Here is an 18,450-nt window from a genome sequence, read left to right as displayed (position 1 = left end):
TTTTTTGAAACAGATTCATGAACACGCGACAACTACAGGATCTATAGCATAACCAAATTTTTGCGGGTTTTCAAAACTCAGTAACTACGCGGACTTTCCAAAAACTCAAAGTAACGAACCTACTTTTTTTAAATGAACCATTTCTATCCAAAAAGTGCTTCTTGTCACCCCTCTTGTCTTTTGTGTTTTGTTTTTTTTTAAATGTAATGCAAAAGAATATGGAGAATACAATAAAAACGTCAACCTTACGGAAAAGAGAAGAAAATTTCATATTTCTAAAGACAATCACGATAAAGTGAGTCCAAAAATTACGCGCTACAGAAAAGGAAGGTTAGTTGAAGCGGCAATCGCATGTAATCATTTCGAGGACAAGACAAAAGGTGTTGTTTTTAATGCAGAATAATTGACAAGAAATGAAATACTTAGTAAGTAGATATTTTTAATTTGCAGTTGAATGGAGAGTTTCAAAAACTGTTATTAGATTTAAGGGAAATGGAAGTAGCTGTCACTTTTGAAATTAACAAATACTGGGCGTGGGAAAGCCCGCGAAAAACAACGGCGCTCAAAATAAGCCAAATTTGATCGATACTTCAAATATTATCTTAAAACTTATTTCGATTTTTATGACAGAATATATATTTTTTCTACGACCGTGCGTTTTAACCCACTTTACCGCACGCATTTTAGTTTTGAAAGTGTCACTAGTGCGGGAAAGTGACATTCTTCAAAGGAGAAACAACTATCAAACCAGTTATGATATCAGTTGCTATGACAACCCAAGCGTGTAATTGTTACTAAAACATCAAAGTTGTTCAAAACGTCTTGGAAGTGACCGAATAAGAACAATCTTCTTCTAAATTAAACCACATTAAACCGAATCCGATACAATAATATTAATGGATTCATCCGACGAAGAAATTCCCGAAGCCATTTTGAAGGCTGCAAATGAAGCTAATTCCGAGCTGTTACCTGCCAAATCCAGACTAAGGTATGAGAAGCAATACGACCATTTTGTTACATGGTGTAAGGAGAAAGGGGCCAAATCTTATAAGGAAGAGGTATTTTTGGCGTATTTTTCAGACCTAAGTAAGGTTTTGAAATCTAATACATTATGGTCCCGCTATTCGATGGTAAAAAGTTTAGTAAAAATAAAACAAAATTTGGATATAGGAAACTTCCATAATCTAACGTCGTTTCTTAAACAAAAAAATATTGGTTTTCGAGCACAGAAAGCACAAGTTTTTACCAAAGAAGATATATCCAGGGTTATGCTAGCTCCCGATGAAGTATACCTGATGATTAAAGTGAGTACCATTTTTGCACTGGCTGGCGCTCTCCGCAGATCCGAGCTTGTAAATATCACTATCGACGACATTCAAGATGAAGGCAACCTAATTATTGTGAAAATTTCTGATTTCAAAAATCATTCATAGCATATTTACGCCTACCTAATCCGGAACGTTATACAGGACACAGTTTCAGACGTTCTTCGGCAACGTTCCTAGCAGACTCCGGCGAAGAAATAATCAACCTAAAGTGCCTCGGTGGCTGGAAGTCTACTACTGTCGCTGAAGGCTATTTGGAGGACTCCGAGAATCAGGAAAAAAAATATCAAATAAAATTCTCTGTACTACAAATGACTTAAAACCGTTGCTGTCACCGTCATCGTCATCTTTATGCGACCTGCAACAGATGCCATCCTCATCGACGTCATCTACCTTCCAGATGGAATCAAATAAATCCTCTGGACCGGCAATTCTTACTAGTTTTTAGTTAAAATTTTGTATATTATTATGTTTGTTGGAATAAAATAATTTTTGAAAAATGGGTTGGTATACTTTTTGTATATACGGTCGTAGAAAAAATAATGTTCCTAACTCATGCGTAAAGTGCCTTTCCCGCACTTGACCGCTTGCCCGAACTCCGCTTCGCGTCGTTCGGGACAACTACAGTCGCGTGCGGGAAAGTATCACTTTCCGCACTTGTTAGGAAAATAACTATTCTATCGAGTTATAACTATGTAAAAAGTGATTCTATATTTAATTTGGAAATATATTTCTAATTAAGAAACCTGTAGTTTCCTCATTATTTTTTCATTTATAATCCAAACTTCAACTAATTATAAGAGCAGTGACTCCAACTATGTTGAAAAAACTCCAGATTGTTGGGCACTTTTTTTATATGTAATATTTTCAACAACGATATTTTAAACTATATCAAAGTATCACGAATAAATGAAAAATTAACGTATTCTAAACAATTTCGAAACATCATTTAGACATTTTCACTATAAAGGAGGCAAACTAAGTTACTCAGAATTAGGAAAATCCTCTAGAGGGAAAGAGATGTTAAACAACCGCAAGTGATATAAAGAGCTCCTGTTTGTAAATTTCTGCTTTAATGCAAGTGCATAAAATTCCTAAAGGGAATGCGGTCAGGATGTGTGGATTTTCTCGTGAAATAAATAAATAGGTTTAGTAGTGCATGTTTTCTCTCATACTGGCTAGTCACAGAATGCTGGAACAGTGGGGTGCGTCAAATAAATCTCCATGAAGGATTGAACGGTGGTGAAATCTGTGGAATTAAACTAAGAATTTCAACACAAAATATGCTTTCTCATGAAAATTCGAGATGTGATCGTAAAATAAGGTGGTGCAATGTATTGCACTGCATTATTTCAACTCTAATAGCTTATATTTCATACCTTTCTTTATGAGAACAAGCAATGACAAGTTTCAGCCCATTCCGACTTGTCAATGTTTTATTATTCGTAATGTCTGCCAAAAGAATCTTTTAATCCAAATTCAGAAAAAATTGTATATATTAATAATGTATACCAAAATCATCCGTCCTGAAGGCAAGTTGCTAGCTTCACCTTTGAACCCTCCTCCTTTATCCAGGCTTGGAACCGGCAACAGAGCCTTCGGACTACTCTATCCATCCAACGACTCTATAGGCGGAGGGACCGAATAAGGAGTGATGATTTAAGAGAAGAATTGGGTGTACAGGATGTGGTAAAATGGGTCAGGACAAGGAAAAGATTCTGGAGGGATCACGTAGAAAGAATGGGCAAAGTGGGCTAAAACTCAGAGACCGAACACACGCAGATCTGTAGGCAGACCACCAAAGAGGTGGTACGAGAGCTGGAGTTCAGTTTCTCAGGAAGATCCAGGTAGAGGGCCAAACGTATAGGATGGAACGGGATCTAGTCCTATTGAAAGAAGAAGTAGAAGAAGACGACTAATAATGTAGTAACTTTGGTATAAGTAATTTAAGGGTATTTCAGTTAATGAATATCTCAATGTAACAGTTTTAAACGTAAACTTCAATGTCAATTGTCGCGGCCACAATTTGTCGTAACATAAGGGTCATGTTGATATGTAATCTCTATGGTTACCTTCCAACTCCATCATCAGATACTGATTACCATATAGTATCATAGTACTCATCAAGACGAATCAAATGAGCCAAAACCCGATGGGGTTGCGTTGTATAATTATGGAGTTCCTATGGCCACCTTCCAGCTCCCTCATCAGATTAGCTCTATGTAATAATAGTATTGCATTGTCAATTGATTTATACATGAATGCAAAGTTCCAGCTCAACTTTTAAAGGCTTTTGACAACGTCCGAGGATATCGAGTGCGAGACATTCAAGATGAATATATTATATAGAGCACATTTGTAAAATAAATGCATTAATAAATTCATTAATACACAGTATAAACAGACGGAGGTAACGGAATGAAATTTATCAATCCGACTTTTACAAAAAGACTTGTTTTTTGTGTTTTTATGTTGTTTTTAAAAAACATTTGTTCACCAAAAGGACTAATTTGAAAAAAATTGACGTTTGCTAGCAAATTTATCACAAATTTCCTCCTATAAATACACTCGACAGCTACAAACTAAAATACATGAGGGATGGAATCAATGATCAATAATATAATAGAACCCTTTTTTTTGGGAGTTCAGAATGGGGATTAACTGTTTCCTTCGTCAGATACCAAATGTATTATGACATCCAGAAGAGTTTAATAGTGATGTATCATTCAACAAGACATTAATCAAGAAAATTATCATTGATAAACTGTCAGAAACTGGTGTATGGTAGAAAATCAGCAATTTCACGTGGTGAAACACTACAAAAAAGTTAACCTTAAGAATACTATATATTTCTCAAAAAATATTGCAATTGAATTATTTCAGCTAATAATATATCTAACAGGTTACCTTAGAATATGTCAATGAAGAACTGAAAATCTATTAATTTTAAAGAAAATGTTTTTATATAGTTTGACTACTTCAAACTTATTAAATATAAGATCTATGAAGTGTCTTTTATGATGGATGAATAATAATGTGTGAATAATTTTGTATATTAGTGACTTGATTAAAGGATATGATTTGTTATGCTGAAAAAGAAATGAGAATGAAAGTAAAAATAAAGAAAGGTATGCTAATAATGTGAGGAGAGATGCAAGGATTGTTGTGGCATGAATCCAGAAAAGCTTAGACGTAATATTTAATGATTAAAAGGCAGGTACATTTCACTCGTCTATTTGTAGTTGTAGCAAGTTAATGAAGTATAATAATGATTTTTTTTTAAGTTCCAATTAGGACTACAATTAAGTGCATCTATCTAAATAACGGCGTATAACGTTGTCCAATTTATAATGATTCGATTGCCTTTTAACGAATACTTTCGCATATAAGATTGTAAACATTTAAACGCTCATATCTTTTGAGTTTTTCTTAATACAAAATATTTTTTGTAGATAAGTTCATTTTCTAAATCAAGCAACGGCCTACTTGTAACGAGATTAAAATATATTTCAAAGAACATCTAAATTACTTATTGTAATAAAGATAAAAAATACTTGGAAATGTACGAGAAATGAAAGAATATTTTTAAGAGATTTGCATGGCTTCCACCTTTACGGGGCGTTATTACAATCAATCATTTTTCCGTAAAGGAAAAAAACATTCACGTTGTCAGGTATGGCTGCAAGTCTTACAATTAAATATGTAAAATGCATATATTGAAGGAAAATAATGAACTTAAGTAATACCAAGTGTAAAAATGGACTTTGTTGATGGACTTCACGCGTGCTTGACCTCGAGAAGCGGCGTAATTCAGTTAATTTCAATGTCGGGTGGACATAAGAAGAAACCCGAATAAAGTACTTCCAAATGCGTCGGTGGGAATGCATATGTAGTGGTCGCCACAAAAGCTTTTGAAGATGACAAGAAAGCATTTGGAGATATAGGTAAAAAAGTGACTGATAGATCCACAGTGTTTCTCATTGTTATCCTATCGAACAATGTAAATAGTATTAATGATACTGATTCCTAGAATGATTCATATTTTCGAGCTTACTATCATATTGGTCTGAACTACACCAACAATTACTGAGAAGTTGAATATTTTCAATGTTTAACATAGTGCAGATATGAAGCTGAAGGTAAGGATATTGAGAGAGACAAGCACAGAATTTTTGGTGTAAAATTTGTAACGTTATTGCAATTCCATTCAAAGAATCTGTTCTGAAAATAGCGCAGTCACGCTGTGATGAAATTTCAAAAAACTATTAGCGCTCGCATAGGGTTCGAACATGATTTCATCGCTGCTAAAGTTAGCTATCATGATGATTGTTATTCTTTTTTAAAACCTAACCACTGGAATTGAACCTAGTTGTTTCCAATATTAAGCACGGATTCTCGCCATTGAAAAAATATTTGCATACATCGCAAATAATGATGACTGTCAGTTTGTATTAGAAACATTAAGACATGTTAGCAACATTCAAATCTTGATAATAGAACTTTATAAGTACGATTAAAGTTAAAATATTGTGATACGGTTATTACCACAAAAAAAATCTGGACAACTAACATTTAGATGTTTTGTCAAAAACCCTTATGATGTATTTAATCAAGCTTGGAATGAGAAAAAACTTCAAATGGAAATGGAGAGTACTAGAAGATTCTGGAAGCTGGAGAAAATATTGAATCGACAGCCGTTGATAATTCTCATTATTTTACACGTAGTCGCATGCTGCTTATTATTGCAGTGTCATTGAAATATTTAATATCAGAAAATTATTAGAAAAAATAAACTAATTTAGAATATTATTATGGAGAAAGAAAAAATTAAGAACAAGAAGCTTAATACTTATTTACCACAAAAACAGATCATGTATGCTTACCAAGGAAACCACGTTTAACAAATCTCGTATACTACGTCATAGATGCCTTGGAAACGTTACATTTTATGGATGATGTTGCTCCAGTTAACTTTCCAATGGCTTTTTCCCATAAAAGGTAAAGAAAAACGTAAGGACTTGGTGTACAATCTTACTTTGAACTACTTCATAAAACTAACCGTTTGGTCAAAAACCCATTCTTGCAATTTTTTACCATTTTCATCACAATGGGATCAATGGGGACTTTTCTCAAGATGCCTTTAGATTGGTGCTTCATCAAGCTTCACGATTTCTTTAGATTGGAGTTTGTAGATTTTCATTGAAAATTTATGCCTTTCTAGTGCTCATTTTACCGGGCTAACATTTTCTATGTGATCTCATTTTTTTTTCAAGCACTTTAAGGTAATGGCCCTATTACATATTCGGAGTCATAATTTTTCTCTAATCTTACTTCGTTTTTGTCTCCATCTTCACGATATTTTTAAAGATGTTCACCATTTACGAGCGAACATATCTCAATATACATATTATATTTTTTTACAACCATTTTTATAAGGCACTGTATTAGATGAGAAGAAGAAATATGCACGATGCTCTATAAATATAAATATTAATGCTTTTCTGTTTTAAAATTCGTTTTTTTTTTTAATAATTTTTGAAATATTGATAAAAAATTGATGGTTCTACTTAGTTTCAATCTTTATCAAAATATTTGTTTTCCGTTGATGCAGTTTTTCTGCGCTCTGATTTGGATAAATCTTTTACTGAATCAGTTTCGTTAAATTTTTTCACTAATGTACTGATAGAAGATGAGATTTCGGTTAGGATATAAATTATTACAGATATTACAGATATTCTTGTTGACTTCTACGCCTATCACCATATCCTGATATTATAAAAATATCAATTCGCTCTTTTTCAGATGAACGATCCATTTTAACTTCAGCAAATGTAGCTATAACTCCGGAATTGTGACATTTAGGTATAGAGAACATTGGACGAAACAAATAAGTATTTCTTAAGGATTTCGAAAAGCGAAAAATATACTATGTGATTAATTTTAAATAACAAAGTTCATTATTTTTCTGGAAAAAGTAGAGATCTGACAACAATGTAAATACCACCATAATACCGGACGAATCACAAGACCCTTGCGCACAAAAATTCATAAAATTCGTACAAGGCGTTACCGAGATGATTAAGGCGTTCCATACATAAAACTCACTCTGTACTTTTTATCATTTTCGGGTTACACAACTTAGAATCACTTAGATTTCCTATTAATTTTTTAGATTGAATATGATAAGATAAAATAAGAGGTATATCGACAAAGTAACTTACATTAGTAATACAAAAAAAAACGAGTACAGAGACAGAAAAAAATATTTGTTGTACTAAAATCTAAAATTGTTAAACTAATTTTTTACATAATTTCCGGAATTTAGCACGAGTTGTGGTATGTCTTTGACAAAGATAACACAATTTTTAGGCTTGGACTTTAAGCGAACAATGCTTGTCAGTTTATGAATTTTCACATCACAATTTTTCGTTAACAGATTACTTATTAAGTTTCCTTCGAAATAGTCAAAGAAATTTTCACAAAATGACGGGGCTTCGATTTCTAAACGAATGATGCGCGTCAGCGTTCAAATGTAAACTTTTTTTGTATTTTGGTTTTTGATTAGGCGAATCTTATAATACTTGAATAATTTTCTAGATTTTCTGGGTCTTCGATTCAAAATCGTGAAATTTGTATATACAAAACACGTGTTTAAAAATGTTTTATCCATTTAATGTTCCAAGTTTTGGTAGCAAAATTATATAGTCTGTTATAATGTCATCATATATTTCCTCTCTTAACATTTTTTTGCAAAAGTTTAGTTTATGTTGTGAAAAAATATTCGTAGTAGAAATCCGTGGATAACTTCAGTAGTAGTCAGTAGTTTTAATGTTGGCAATGACAACCTATCACTGACCTGTTACCACCCTATTATAAAAACCAAAATTTCCCCAGTATATTGTTCAAACATATTTTTAATTAGAAATAGAAAATATGTGCAGAATAGAGAACATTTTGAATTACACTTATTTTATAAGATAATGTTTCGCACTCGTTTCATTATGTATAAAACTTGTATAATAAATAACTACTCTCTGTTTCGGTATTAGAGCAACGTTACTCTCGCACGCATTTTCGTGTAAGAATGGACTTCATTCTAAACGATTTTTGGTAATTTTCATTAGTGAGTTGGTGCTCCTGTACAACAATTTCAATTTTGACAGCTGACTGGACGATACAAAATATATTAAAACGAATATTTAACGTTGATTTTGATTATTTAATTTCACTCATGGCACCAAAAAAAGCAATTAACACATTATAACAGTCAGTCCTTCATCCGAACAGCAAGCCGTAAATTTTTCATAATTGTTTATTGATTTAATAGGTAGTAAATTGAAATTGGCGGTAGTGGCCACGTCTCGCAATTCTCGTGGTGTAAATTGAAGTTCTACACCACCTATGTTACCAATCCTTCTGTTACTTATATTTTTTTACACTATTCCTATACAGGAAATCCCAGAGTTGACAAAGCCTGGGATAGACCTGAGAAGCCTTCGGCGTACCTGTATTGTCCCATGCGTGGGCCAGGCTACTTAACTCAGCTTCGGCCATACCAATGATTACCCAAACTTGGGCCAGGCTACTTAACTCAGCTTCGGCCATACCAATGATTACCCAAACTTGGGCCAAGCCTGGGTATCCCAGTCTTGGCCATTCATTGGCCCCCCAGGGTTGGGCCAAGGTTGGTTGAGCCAGCCTTGGCCATACCAATGTTACCCAAGCTTGTGCCAAGCCTGGGTATCCCAGCCTTGGCCATTTATTGCCAACCCAGGCTCAGGCCAAGGTTGATTGACCTAGCTTTGGTCATACCAATGATTACACACGCTTGGGCCAAGCCTGGATATTCCAGCCTTGGCCATTCGTTGACAACTCAGGCTTGGACCAAGGTTTGGCCAATCCTGGTTAACCCAGCCTTGGATATTCATTGGGGAACCAAGCTTCGGTTGTTCGGTCGCATACGACGTGATTCGAGTATTTTCGTCCGTCAGCAGCCATACTTTTTTTATTATGGGTCCCATCAATCCGATCTCTAGTTTATTCAGTGTTTGTGTTTTTTTATTATTTATTACTACTAAAAGTACCTATGTCTGATGCGTAACTTCGAGTTCAAAGATTGCATTGAATAGAGAAAAAAAAAACTCAATTGTGCACGCGTAAAGCTTAAATAATTTAAGTGTGAACATCAGCTCTGTGAGTGAGGTTAACGATAGTGGTACAGCCTTGTGCCATCTACAAGTGTTTAATATTTTTATTTAACTAATTAATTGATATTTTTATATTGTTAATTACAGTAAGAGTAAGATTAAATATAAAAATTTATGTTTACTTATTTTTAAAAACAAAAAATCATATTGAATAAAAAATAAATAAAGAAATGAAATAAAGATATAGAAGAAAAAATTATGTAACGAATAAGTCTTGGTATTTAATCTTGGCCCAGTCCTGGCAGTTAAGGTTGGCCCAGCGCTGGTATTTAAGCATGGCCCAGTCTTGGCGACCAAGCTTGGCCCATCTTTATCACTCCAGAGTTTTACCAAGACTGGGCCAAGTCTGGCCCAGAGTTCTACATGGTTAGGCCAAGTCTGTGCCAAGATTGGGCTTTTGGAACTTTACTCTATGGGTCATGACTTCATGATAACTAGACCACCAATTTTCACATTTACATATTTTTGTCCACTCTAATTCATTTAAGAGAGTCATTTCCTTAATATTAATATAGGCCTATTTTAACCCACAAGATCAAGCAAAAAATATGACATGAACCATGAGCAGTAAGTAGTAGTTTGGTACTATAATATATAATAAGGTATGGTAGTACAGTGGAGTCAAAATAAGAGAGTCCACAGCTAGTTATCTTCGTGTCATTTCACATGGGATTAAACAAATAATTTTTGATATGATCTCCCCAACAATCTGTTTCTAATGTCTCTGATATTTTGGTCTGAAAGTTTAAAAACTAGGAACTTTTCCTAGGTGATTTTTAATAGTGATTCAAATTTTGATCCCTTCCTAATTAGAAACTATTATTATAAAATTATTATATCATTAATCTTTTATAAAAAATGTTATTATGTAAAAAAGATAAAAATACTAAACATGCAAAAAACTTAAACAATTATGAAAGTATTTTATAAAAATATTGTGAAGTTAGCTGTATATTTTTGAAGAATTTAGATAAACAAAAGTTGATAACAATCTCATAGAACAGTGGTTCAAGTTTATAGTTAAGATATATGTTCTTAATCGTTGAAATTATGTAAATAAGTCATCATCGTCAATCATCACTGCCACAGAATTATGCTAATCATTTTTTGCAAACAAACTTTTCTATTGGTCACCCAACGAACCTCCATTCTTAAAATTAAGAACTGGTAGTAAATAACCCTCTATTCCAAAAAATTAATCTTTTGATTGGGAAATATGTGGAAAAATATTAGTAAATAAGTCTTGAAAAGAAAAAGAATATTTTGCGGTAAGAAACACTGCAAATACAAAAATTTAAATGGGGGAATTGTAGTTCTAGGACAAATATAAATCCAGGACAAAAAAATCAAATTTCCGGACATTTCCACGTTCCTACTATATATTTCAGTCAATAAGAATATACCAATCAATAGGCTAGCATTTAGTTTCAACATATATCCTGCCAAACTGGAACAATTTAAATTCCTTTAATTATTTATTTCTTAGATATTTTGATAAGTTCATGCTTCTAAATGTTCTTGATTTTTTGTCTCTTCTGGTTCCAAATTAGTTTTTTTAATAATTTTTTAAAGAAAAATAAAAATGACGTTTCGGCTTTTATTCAAGTCTTTATCAAAATATGATATTGACACTGACAATTTGCGTATTTATATCAATCAATAGATTTCCATCTTCCTTTCAAAGATTATTAAAAAAAAAAAAAACTAATTTCAAACCAGAAGAGACAAAAAATCAAGAACATTTAGAAGCATTAACTTTTTAATTTATAGACCCTGTATACTATATCAATAACACGAGTACATTTGTTTGCATATTCTGAACAACCTTGTACTATGTTTAGAGCTAGTTATCTTAGATCCTTGTAATAATTCTGTTTGTCACCCAAAAAACCTCCATTCTTAAAAGTATAAGCCTTTATTCCAAAAAATTCATTTTTTTATTGAGAAATATATGGAAAAATATTTAATTAAATTAAATATTCAAAAAGACTTAAAAGAAAAAGAACATTTTGCGGTAAGAATCACTGCAAATACCAACATTTACATGGAGGTATTGAAGTTCCAGGACAAATAATATAAATACAGAACAAAAAATCAAATTTCCGGTCATTCCACGTTCCTGATATATATTATATATACCAATCAACGAGAGGCTAGAATTCAGTTTTAAAATATATCCTGCCAAACTTATCAAAACACGAGTACATTTGTTTGCATATTCTGTACTATGTTTAGAGCTAGTTACCTTAGATCCTAGCAATAAGAACGTGTGTAGATAATTCACAAAACAGCGACAACTACTCCACTGTATCCTATGTAATAAATAAGTACCACAGTACTACTACTACTGCTACAAACAAAGGTACAAATTACACACACTAACACCTAGCCCGGTTGTTTTTATTTAATAAAAACACAGAGTCTTATAAATTTACCACCGTATTATATGTGAAACCAAAAACATGAAACTTTTCGGATTCGACCCTCGAAACGAAAACAGCGAAACTAACTTTGTCTGTCACCACGGACGCATGTTCAGAACTGGAGCGACTATGAACTCCGTATTGGAGTATAGGTTATACGGCCATCGAAAATGCTTTAGTTGCCTTCGTTCTGTTGTTCGTTTATCATCGTTGTTCCAGCTTATTGTTCTAGACCTAGAGAAACTATCAAAAATCACAAGAGTTCGATATAAAGTTTTTCTACGTTATAGTTGATTTTATAACGAAAATTAAATACGAACATAACTTGATTTATATTATTCCAAATTAAATACATTTTTATAGATAATATTCAGCAAAAAGTTTTTATTATTTTCATTATGAAAAAAGTTTTACTTCTTAAAAAAACTCCGTGAGAAGCTGGATATTGAAAAAAAGTTATTCTACGTAAAAAAGAACTCCACAAAATGTGAATTACAACAATCAGACCTTGAAATTTTTTAATCGTCTACGAGTTGAGTAAAATGAAATCAAGTTTTATAAAATTATATATATATATGAATACATTTTACATTTAAGGTAATTCTTAAAATGAATAATTCATGACTCAATTTTTATGATATTTACGAGGAGAGTCTCAGAAGTACCTGATCCAACAAAGAAAATGAAAAAATATATTTATTTTTCAACGTAATCTCCTCTTAGCTCCTTTCACTGTTCCCAGCGATAATCAATTAGTTCTATACCCTTTTTATAATAGGGCGTTTACTATTGATGGCTGTCTAACGTGGCGTCTTCAACCTACCTATCTCTAGGTCAGACCTGGTGCTTCTGGGACTATCCTCGAACAAGTAGGTTTTAGATATTAATAAATTTTAAGAGAAGAACCATTTAAATGTTTCCAAACTTTTTCCTCAAAAGCCAGTCGAATGTGATATTCAAGGTCGATTTCACAAATAACGCTGTAAATAATTGATTCTCAAAATTTTTTGTTTCATAGACCTGCAGCTACATTACTACCAATGCCCAAATGTGAATATACCTATGGAAACTTGAGTTGTGGCTAGTTTGAACGACGAATTAACAGTTTTCGAAAATAAAAAGGTTAGGTCAGGTTCTTTTTTTTGTTAGTAACTTTCTAACGGTACTAAAACTTTTTCGACGATGGAAACGCGATCAGAAGCTTTCGCACAATTTCCCACAGTCAAGGATATTTTTCAGATATTCCCAAATGTAGCCAAATTTTTTGATACTTTCTTTTAAATGCCACTTTCAGCTCCACTTCTGAATAAGCGTTGCGGACGGGACGCGTTGTACTGAATATGGAATATGCAAATTCCTTACTATCAATATCAAATAAATTTTAAGGGCCCACGTCTAGGATTGTGGACACCCATTTTTTATCACTCATAACATAGATCCATGCCGAGTCTCCCGTGGGCCCCTGGTGGTCCAACAAGACCACTTTGGGAACCACGGTTGTAGATTAATAAGAGTAGTTGAGCCTTTGTATTATTTCCTCATGACTCACCCTATATACAAGGTCCTTGAGGACGAGCATATGCATACGATTCAGCTACGTCCTTCTAAAAATCTAACAGTATGTATCAAATGACAAAATTCATTGAAATTTATTTTCTCATACTATCTTTGTGTTTACTACGTTATTTAGAAAGAAATGATATTTTTGGGATATGACTTTATTTTTTTACGTGTTTTCTACAAGTTAGAAAATATATTTTCTTTTGTTACCTGTTTTCAATATTTCTTTTTCAAATGTGATACATGGTGATTAGGTGGTGATGAATCGTTTGCCGCAAATAACGGATGGTTATACAGATTTAAATCTCGTCATGGAATTCGTGAATTGGAAATACAAGATGAAAACATGTCAGCTAATGTAGACCCAGCAAACTCTTTTGAAGCTGGTTTTAAGAAGAAATTGTATGAAAATAACTACGACTTGGATTTTGTTTATAATGCTCATAAATACGGATTAAACTGGAAATCATTACCTTAAAAATCTTTAGTTTCTAGGCGATAAAATTCATCTCCATAAAATACCTTTGCTCTTCATCGGAACATCAAAAAAACCTAGATGTTTTAGAAATATCAGGGTGCCCTTAATTTATAAAAATCAAAAACTTTCGATTATCCGAATACCTAAAGACAATAAAATAGGGTTATAAAATATTTTGAAAATATATTAAATAACAATTGATGTTAGTAATCGAGTGATAAACATAACGGATTAGTTTACTATACATAATTTCTTTTCTAATAAATATTTTATTATATAAAATTTTTACTAAATCTCAAATCCCAACGTATTAATCTGAAAAGCAAAACAAAAGTATTTGAAACAATTTTTAAAATTATCAATCATCTTTTTTAACCAAGTAGTGTATATCAAACCAGGATTCGTCAAAATAAACTATATTTCTTATTAAGTCTTAATCGTAAATATTAACTTCGTCTGCAGTAGATTATTTGGACACATTTCGAATGTATACGGAATATCTTCTGGACGTGTCAAATACTTTCTTCAGAATATGTTCTGAACATAAATTCCTCAACGAACGATTAGGAGAATAAAATGTATATAAATAATTGACCGAAGTTTTATTCTATAAAGTCAACTAATTAGTTTTTTAAATACATTTACCTAAAAAACCACATAGGCTACAGGTTATTTCATGATAAATATCACAAAAAGGATAAATGCTTAGGCGCCAGATCAAAAATCTTTACCAATGTCCGAGGATACATTGGACGTATTCTGAATACGTTAGAGATCTATGTTCCACGAACACAGGATTTCAAAGAACATGTTTTATTAGCACCGCGAACGCACAATTTCAAACTGGGCATGAATCTGGTGACTGAACATGTTCAAGATATTTACTGGTGGGTTCACACGGTACAGACTTTTGTTCGTACAGATATCTGTACACACTATGAAGTCGGAGTAAAAAAATTTACCCAAACATTTGGATAGAATGTCTGTACGGACTTTTCATTACTTCAAATTTTCATTTTTCGAAAGTTTTAGTCTTCTAAAAATTTCCGGAATCAGAAGTGTCGAGAACTTCAGTCATGCCTAAATATGGATTAAATTTTATTGTAAAGAAGACGTCAAATATTATGAGCAACCGCAGCTTCCATTATTGTTGAAGAAGAAGAAAAATAATTAAAAAAAAGATCTGTATGGTGTAAAAAGTGGTAATTGCATCGATCTAGGTTTTCGCATAAAAATTTAACTAGTGATGATGGTCGTGATTTTCAAAACTATTTACGAATGGACGTAGATGTGTATAATGAACTTTTAAATTTAGTTACGACGAATACGCAGACTTACGTGCATACTCCGACTTTTGCACAGACAAAATTCTATAGAATTTTATGGTCTGTCTGTATCGTGTGGACCCACTATACCGCGAATAAAGCTATTCTTGTGGATCTTAGAACATGATTCCGTAATAATCATTGTGTTGTCAACTGGAAACATGACCATTATACAATGAATCTACTTGTGCTATCAATATAATTAATTGCTTTCAGATAAAAGTCAGTGGTGATTTATTGATACTTTCGACAAATTTTAGCTGTTTAATATTATCATACTTTATTTGGAAGGTCAACATGCATAAAACTATTTTTAGATAAAAATTATAGCCTCCATATGGATAGACGAACATTTTATAGCATTTTTATCGGGGATTTTGTACGTTAGAAAGATAGATGGGTTTATAAAGCTCAGTTTTACAATCATAAGAAGATTCTTTGATATGGCCCTTTTATAAGAAGCAAAATAAAATTTATTTCTAGATAGTGACTGTCAACATATTTTAATTTTTGCGTAATTATATTACCCGGAAGATATGGTACATAAATAGTTGTTTACACAACAAGTGAGTAAAGTAATACATTTTTCCACGAGTAGGACGAGTAAAAAAAGTTACTTTACTCATTTTTGAGAAGGTATTGATACCTACAACATGGGTTTTGCATTTTTTATTTTTATACTGCAAAAAGAAATGATCTGTTTTGACATTTGTGGGTCGTTGGTTTTTATATTTCCTATAAATGTTTACCAACTTTAATCTACTGTCAGATATTTCACCAATAACAGTAAATCGACGTAGAACATGAATTTTTCTATCAGGTACTCTGGTAATTATAACATTTCCGGTATGATTAATATCGTTACACTGCTTTTTATAGAATTCCTCCCTCCGCAGAGCTCCTGCGATTCCGAATATTAAAGAAACCTGAAAGATGTTACAAATAACATCTAAACTTACATTAAATTATGCCTTATGCATGAGATAATGATCGTCTGGAGTTTGCTTATTAATTTCTTCACGGGCAAATGATTTAGATTTTTTGGGTCTATAGCCAACTGATTTATTATTCAAATATGCAATGCGTTTCGAGTATTTACTGATGTCTAGGTCGTTATTTACCACCAGGGTGCCTTCCAGTTTTGAATATGTCGACCAAAGTATTCAAGACTTCCACATTTTGGATTTATTCCCTGGATTTCTCACGGAGTAGATTCATAGTCGCTGCAGTTGCGGATTCAACATCTTCTATTGTGCAGTTTAAACTTTCTTCACGATTAATCTGCATCACTAATAAAACAAATAAAAGTTAAAACAGTTTATCGGAGGAACGAATTGACATGAGAAAGAAAGCCTTCACAGCTCACTATTTTGATCAAACAATTTTATAATTGCGTTAAAAAATGACCCGTTACGGACTTTTTTTAACGCAAAAGCGTTAAAACCGACTCATAAATTACATTCTTTATGAATGCAAATGAATGAAAAACGTGAATATTGTAACGGACATAGAAAAAGATTTTTTTATGCTGCTAGCAAAATGCTTCAGTAAGCTGTGACGTAAAATAACTCATCATCATCACGATTATCAAAGATATACTTTGATGATCGTGTTTATCAAAATACATTTCATGTTACAGTCGACGTAAAATTATCTTTGTGGAGCATTTTCAATTATTATCGAAAAATTCATCTATACTCCGTTATTTTGCTTGATACATTTTGTCGTTTAGTTTAATTAAATATTCTGTTTTGCTTAATTTAATTAGAGTAGCTACTATGGCCATCGGGAGTCGTTACACGTTTCAATGCTTTGTTGGAAAAACGTCAAAGCATTCCACAATGCAGAAACCGCTCGTCGTTGCTCCCTGCTTTTGACGTTCACTGGAATTTCGCGGATGTTATCAGCTATAGAAATAGTTCAATTAAATTATAATCATAAAGGACAATATGGACAAAGGACATTATGGTAATTGAGAGATTCCGCATATATGTCACACAAAAATTTATTGAGACGTTATTAAATAATTATCATTATTATTATACACTATTAGTTATTCGAATTAACTTTTCCCAGAGTTATTGATGAAATGATGCCTCACAAGACATGATATCGAATAGCAATATAAACAAATCTGATTACATAGAAAAACGAAACAAAAAGAACCGATTAGTTTGCAAGCTTGTACAATGCACCTAGTATTTTTGAAGCAGAAATTTATGCAGTTCAAAAATGTGTTCAGGAATTATTGTAAACAAGAAATTATCATCTTGTTCAATAGCCAAGTAACGATTAGAAGTCTTAGTTCAAATGTCATAAGCTCCAAGATGATTTGGGAATGTCTAGATGAATTAAATACGCTAGGCAAAAAGAGTCAATGCATTCTACATATTGGAGTAGGGTGAAAGGAATAGCAAACAGAGTAGTTGAAGTAGAGGCAGATGAACCCTTCGTAGAACCTAAAGCTTCTAGTGGAATCGACTACAGGATAACAAATAAAGACTATAATATACGGTAGATATGTAGATATGGAAAAACAATCTATAGTTACTAAAACGGGAAACGATACACCTGGGAAACTATAATAAAATGAAATAAATTGATTGTATCAACCAAAGTAAGAACAATTTACGAATACTAACATTTGTCTTTTCGAAGCATTGCTGCTTCAACGGCCACCTGAAGATGGTAAGAAACCTCTATCCGCGTTCTTTATGAGCACTTCCAGTGTTGCACAATAGATCTTTTAGGTAGCAGTTACTATGATACATAAATAAATGAAAAACCATGATGAACAATTGAGGTTCTAAAAAAATTAGAAGCAGTTTGTGAGAAAATTTCGAGAAATTAGTATCTAGTTGCAATGCTAGATCTGACCTATATGACTTAAAAAGATGGAAAGTAAATAGCAAAATGAAAGAATGCTTTTTTGAGGTATGAGAAGAAATGTTGCAAAAGATTATAAGTTTACGAATATTAAACAGAAAGTCAGTCCTCCTGAGGTCATTTAACACTTGACGGCGCTCCTTTCCAAATGGTGGCCGTCGAAGACCTCAATTCATTCTCTATCGGTCTAGCCAACTGAAAACAACTTTCTACTCGCCTTTTATACAACATTGAATAATTGTATAA

General features: G+C 32.6%; 1 protein-coding gene across 2 annotated transcripts in view; it reads right to left on the bottom strand.

Annotated features, from left to right (window-relative positions):
* Positions 1-12,075, bottom strand: part of LOC130446745 (leucine-rich repeat-containing protein 24) — a 285,233-nt gene extending 273,158 nt beyond the window's left edge. The window contains exon 1 of one of the 2 annotated variants that reach the window (XM_056783161.1): positions 11,778-12,075. The gene's annotated coding sequence lies outside the window, so the exon portion shown is untranslated. The remainder of the gene's footprint in view (positions 1-11,777) is intronic. The other variant, XM_056783160.1, reaches the window with a different exon arrangement.
* Positions 12,076-18,450: the final 6,375 nt, after the last annotated feature.

This window comes from Diorhabda sublineata, chromosome 7 (assembly GCF_026230105.1).
Source record: "Diorhabda sublineata isolate icDioSubl1.1 chromosome 7, icDioSubl1.1, whole genome shotgun sequence".
In the NCBI taxonomy this organism is placed as follows: domain Eukaryota; kingdom Metazoa; phylum Arthropoda; class Insecta; order Coleoptera; family Chrysomelidae; genus Diorhabda; species Diorhabda sublineata.
The sequence above is the reverse complement of the archived record's forward strand: the minus strand, read 5'-3'. Positions and strand labels throughout refer to the sequence as shown.